The following is a 6000-nucleotide window of genomic DNA, read 5'->3' on the forward strand; positions in this document are numbered from 1 at the left end:
GAGTCCAACGCGGCTCACGTATACGTGAGAACACCCACCAGCGACCTGTGAGAGGAAATGTCCTCCTTCACAAGATGCCTCATCTGCACCAAAAGTTTGTTTGTCACAGTAATTTCCTTTGAAAAATCCCCCCTTTTATGAAAAGGCAATTCTTTTCCCGGCTTGGGCCCTGGAGTGCTACATAAAAGCTCCGTTTAGAGAACCCCCCCCCCCCCATCACCGCCTGAGAGCCAGACAAAAAAAAAAAACCAAAGCAGTGGGGCTGAACTTGTTCCCCTCATCCACGGCTTGAGGACCTTTGGGTTGAAAATGTGTGTTTGAGTGTTTTTGTGCATACGTCCACGCAAATGAAGGCCTGACCTCGGACCAGTTTGACCTGGCGCTTCGAAGATATTCCTTTAAAAAAATAGAATAATGATCGACAAATATATAAAAAAAGGAGTGCAAGACCACAGTAAATAAATATACTAGGACCTAAACAAATAAATGCATGTGTACCCCAGGTGTTGCACATATGTATATTTTAGTGTTGGTTGGTGATGTTTTCAGTGATCTGTATCAATTTAATGTCAAGTGTTAACAATTCAATAATCTGCTAGCAGGAGAGTCACATTTTTTGCGACGCTGAGGCTGTTTTTTTCCCCCCCGAAAAACAGACTCAGCGTGACAGCAAATCACCACACTGTCTGGACGCCCCCCCCCCCTCCCCCTCAGTAGGCGTCGTCTCACTGATGTGTGCGCAGCACGAAATGGTTAATGACCCGCAGCCTCGGCACTAATGATCAGCCCAGTGGTCGAGTCGCTGCTGGTTGAAATGCCGGTGATGTCGGGATGTTTTATCTTCGCTGGAGACACCGGCGTCGGCAAAAAGCTCTAATGTCAGTTCGCAGGCATCTTAATTATCAGCCTGTCCAGGCACAATAAAAAGACAAATGAAACCCTTCTTCTTTGGTCCTGTCCACGATCCACTAATCCACACAACAAACTATTTCGGAGCTGTAAGGAGACTTGGAAACGCAACCTGATGTCTATGAAAACACTCATTGTCGAGTCAGTGATGAAAATATACGTCTTGGAGCAAATGGAGATGAGACCCAACCTTTGACTACATGATAAAACAAAAACCACATTGTATTACAGTACAGATGGTTCCCTTCCTTTTGATGTTGCTATTTGCAGTGGGATATCACTTTTTATAATTGCATTTTTGTCAAATAGTCACAGAATGCCATTTATTGCTTACGAGTGACTGTAGAATGACGCCAATGGAAAGACAACAATAATGTTGTTGGTTGTGCTTTTGTTTGTTCTTACCAAGCTTGATTCCACTTGAAATAAAACTCGAATTTTACGACGTAAAGCGGTCCCAAAAAAAAACAGGAGCAAGTGTGGAGCTGCAGAAAAACAAAGAACAAATTGTGTCCCCCGTGAGCGAAGGGGGGGAACAGATGCAGCAGAGCTCGGGCGCGTCGCATCGGCTCCAGCGTGCCACGGAGGACAGAGCGCATGGGAGTGAGTGCGGGGCGGCGCACAGGAGGGGGGGGGGGGGGAAATCTGCGTGCATGCATTCACGCGAGATAAGCGCCCGACGCACCGCCGCGGGCCCTGAAGAGGCCCTCGATAATGAGAACACAGTATCAGGTCATTCAGGTAGTTCTTCCTGGCTGCTCCTAAGAAAGCGGATTTACTGCGAGTAGAACGGGTTGAAAACGACCCACTCGAGGATCAAAAGCTGCAATATGGTCCGTGCGTCACGTGACGGCGTCGTTCCGGTGAGCCGCCGTCGCGGGTCACGTCGGATCCCCCCGCAGCCGCTCCTCGCGGAATCCGGTTGGGAAAAAATTGTTTTGTTTTGGTGTGCCCGTGTTTGGGAGGAAATCATTTCTTCGGTAAATTGGATTTTATTCGTTGCGCTCAAAGCTTTGCTGAAAAAGCATTTCCTTGCAATTCGACGACTACTGGAAGGTATCATTTTGGTACAAACGTTTACTAACCCCTGCAAGATGACTGGTAATCATTTTGACAATCCCTTTTTTGTGTGCTTGAATGCATGCTAATATCAACCTTTATATATTTATATATTTTTTTGTTTCACATAAAACACAATTTTCTTTTTTAATGTCATGCCGATGCAAAAATAATGAGCCTCACCTACTAAATATACCCTCACAAAGCTGCCACACTGCACTGTTGTGGTTTTAATGCTCTATATTTTCATTTCAAAAATAGTCATTGTATAATCACGGTGCATCTTAAGGACAAAATTCTATTTTTTTTTACTCAAAAAATATTTGATAGACTTCAAAAAATACAAAGTGTCTGTACTATACTTAAACAAAGTGTGTTCCCTTAAGTGTGCATCTCAGGAGGTCCTCAAAGGTCACACAAGGCTTTTGAATAATTCATCTTGGACTCTGAAACACGAGGCACCGCTTGACTTAGTCGTTGCCAAGTTGGCCAACGACCAGAGGAAGAGGAAGAGAGAGACAGAAGCCGAGGCTGCACAGAAAGAGACGATAGAAATGAACTGAGAGGGCACCAAAGAGTGCAGAGTCAAGGCTCTTATTGAATTTGATTATCTCCCAGCAAGGGATGGCTGTACAAATGCCTCGTCACTGAGTCCCTAATGAACAACCCGAGTGGTGCACCGAGAAAGGGTGTGCGTGCGTGTGTGTGTGTGTGTGTGCGCGAGTAGATGAAGAAGAGACCTCATTTTCTTTCCATTTTTCTCCATTTCCAGACAAGCATCAATACAACGGCGAAATAAGACTTTCCCAACGCAGCGTTTTTAATCAAAGGGGAAGAAAAGAGGGGCTGTTTCCCTGCACGCCTGTAATCAATGGATGCACGCCCCATAATGAGCTGCAGACCGACAGAGGCACTTGGACTCGGAAGTGCCAATACACAAAGTGAGCTTCACCAAAACACACACACACACACGCGCACACACACACACACCATTTCGGGGCCTCATTTGCATGCAAATCAGAGCTTTTCTGAGCCGAGATGAGATGCAGCACAGAAATAAGCTGCTCCACTCGTGCAATCACCTTGGACTGAGTGGTCGCACACATACAAATGTACCTTTTTTTTTTTTTTTATAGATTACAAAACGTATATATATTGAGTCACGGCAAAGAAGGTTATTCAGACACGCGCAATCACATGCGGCGGCTCGGCTCCGTCTGATCTGCGTTTCGGCTTCGGCGGCCAAGCTCCCGTTTTGTGAACATTTTTGAAAACATGGGGAGATAAAAGACGACAAATGATGTTGGCATTTACAAATTCATGCACATTAGCATCATTGTGATCAAATCGTGGGTTATGCAGAAGCGTTGCGTATCATGGCAACCCGACTTGAAACCGCTATCCAAACCCCGGCTTTGCACTTCACGCAGTTCATTTCAGAGGAATTATTGCACCCTCTGAAATGCGTTAACTGAGCCTCCTGAGTCTTTATTAAAGGAGACAAGTGAATGGCAGCACTGTAATACCATCAAAGACAAATTGCAGGAATTCAGACACCAAATGTTTGTCTCAGTTCACAGCGTAACGCAGACTCTGCACGATAACGCTCTCTATGCATCCCCCTATAACACAAGCAGCAGAAGCACGGGGCTTGAGTTCAATTCTTTGTGTATTTCCCTCCCACTTTTCAGAGAGACCTGCTGTTTGTTTAACTCCACTATAGTTTGACAGCTTAGACCAATCGTCACTTGTTATAATAGCGGGTGGTGTGCAGTCTTTTCCATATTCTGTAACAGTAATGTGTGGATTGTGTTGCTTAACATTACTCCGACGGTTTCATCCAAAGAGACGTACAATGCATTTTTAACCCACCCTACATTATGCACAGGAGCAATGAGGGGTTGGGTATCTTGCTCAAGGTCACTTTGACATGTGGGGCAGCCAGGATCTGAACCACCAACCTCGTAGTTCCCCAGCACACCCTCTCGACTCCGTGCGCCACCATCACCCGTAGGTGAGGAGAGGGATTAAATGCTTGAACTCACTACTTCAGTTTGCTTTAATCCTTCCCTGTTCTAACTGACCAGTGTTACTCCTAATTGAGCCGATATGGGATTTTCCAGCCTCGTGGACAAAGAGCGGCGATTCATTGAACTGAAATCGAACGTGTGGATGAGAGAAATCGCTCCGGCGTGACACAATGCCGTGTTCAAAGTTGCCGTCTCTCTCCGCATAGCAACATTCTCTTCAATTTCAGTTAGCGCCAAACGAAATTAAAGCAGACTTCCAAATGACTCCGCGTTCCTATAGGTGCTTTGATTTGGTCGGCGTTGCAGCAGGAGAAGGGACAGGCTCGCGTTTGCAGGTGTCACCACCGGGATGAAACCGACGCGTCTCTTCTCTCTGTTGCAGCGCCGCACTGACAGCTTCCCGACTAATCACGCCAGGGGAAATCTAGCCCGTTCCAATATGCAAAATAGGCTCAACGTGAACCCCGGAAACTCGGCTCGGCGCTGCAAAAAAATGATCATCTTTCTGTTGATGGCCTTCCAGTGTAAAAGGGGTTTTATGAACAAACACCAACACAAAAAAAGCATCCAGACCCAAACAATTAAACGCGGCATTGAGTTCTCTTGGCAGACAATGTTTTTTTTTTCTTCATTTCTACCAGAATGAGGGAAATACATGCAACCTTTAAAATAATACAGATCTCTTTCAAACCTGGGTAACACGGATGAAATTTACAAATTGGAGAGCGTGGATAGAGAAGAAAGAGAAAAGAGAGAGAGAGACCTTGAATGAACAAATTACACAAAAGGTATCCAAGAGCGTTCATCGAATCCCCAAAAAAGAAAAAAGCCCTCATACTGATTTGGGCAAATGCTGCAGTAGCTTTTTACTGGGGTTTGTTGCACCATTGAAGAGAACCCAAAGTCACTTTCCACAGAGAAAGAGAGGCACCAATACTGATGAAGCACTGTTTCCTGCAACCTTGAACACATGGAAAACGACGAAAGAAAGAGACATTTGGAAAGCTTCTCTGTTGGAAATCTCCCCGCAGCTCGATGAAGGCGCGTGTGCATGTTTTTTGCTCGTGTTGCACGTTGAAATGAACACGCCTCGCACGTTGGTCACGTGGTTACTGGCTTCGTGGCGAGCAAACACAGATGTTGCCGTGCGCGAAAGCCACAGTGGAAGCTACACAGTGCTCCATATCCTCGAAACAGTTGTTTCTGCGGCGAAGCCTTTGAAGATGAAAAAGCAGAGGACAGGCCGGTTAGGGGGGTGGGAGGGGTGGGGGGGGGGTGTCTTTTAAAGTCAACCTCTATTACGCGCAGTGAGCCCTGAAAGCTGACGGATGGATGGAAAGTGTGGAGAATGGCTGAGAAATAGAGGGGTTTTTTTGGCGGGGGGGGGCCCGCCGCCTGATCACCTGAGGGACGGCGGGCAACAGGAGAGGAGGATCGCAGCGAGAGCGCGAAGGATCAAGCGTGGAATAGATTGTTTACACAGACGGCCCAGTCGTACCAGACTGCAGGTATCAATCCTCCGGCTGAATGTGTCTGGGTCCCAGATTGTATGGAAACGGGGGGGGGGGGGGGACGTTTTTTGTCGTACAAAGACGAGGGCTGCGGTGATCAGAAGCCCACCGTTGCTAATATTCACAAAAAGCCCCCCCCCCTTGTACTTAGCTTTCTCCTTGAGGAAAGGACGGCCGCCGGTCGACTCGGGTTCACGGCAGGAACAAAAAAAATAAATAAAATGATGTGTCGTCGCTACTTGGCAGCATGTTTATTGAGTCGCCCAAGCCTCTGGTCCTCGCGGATGCCCCTGTGTCTCTACAGTGGCCCGCGGGGGACAAACCCAACAGTGGCTCTCTCCGGGTGTGGAGTGGTGTTGTCGTGGTGACGATGGGTTCGAGCGGGTTGCACGTCAGCCGGTAAAGGCAATTAGCTGGTATCCAAGCTACGATTTGACTGAAAACAACACATTCATGTGAACATTGTAAAGGTTTACTGGCCGTTGAGGATC

Source organism: Pungitius pungitius, chromosome 13, assembly GCF_949316345.1.
Source record: "Pungitius pungitius chromosome 13, fPunPun2.1, whole genome shotgun sequence".
NCBI classification, from domain to species: domain Eukaryota; kingdom Metazoa; phylum Chordata; class Actinopteri; order Perciformes; family Gasterosteidae; genus Pungitius; species Pungitius pungitius.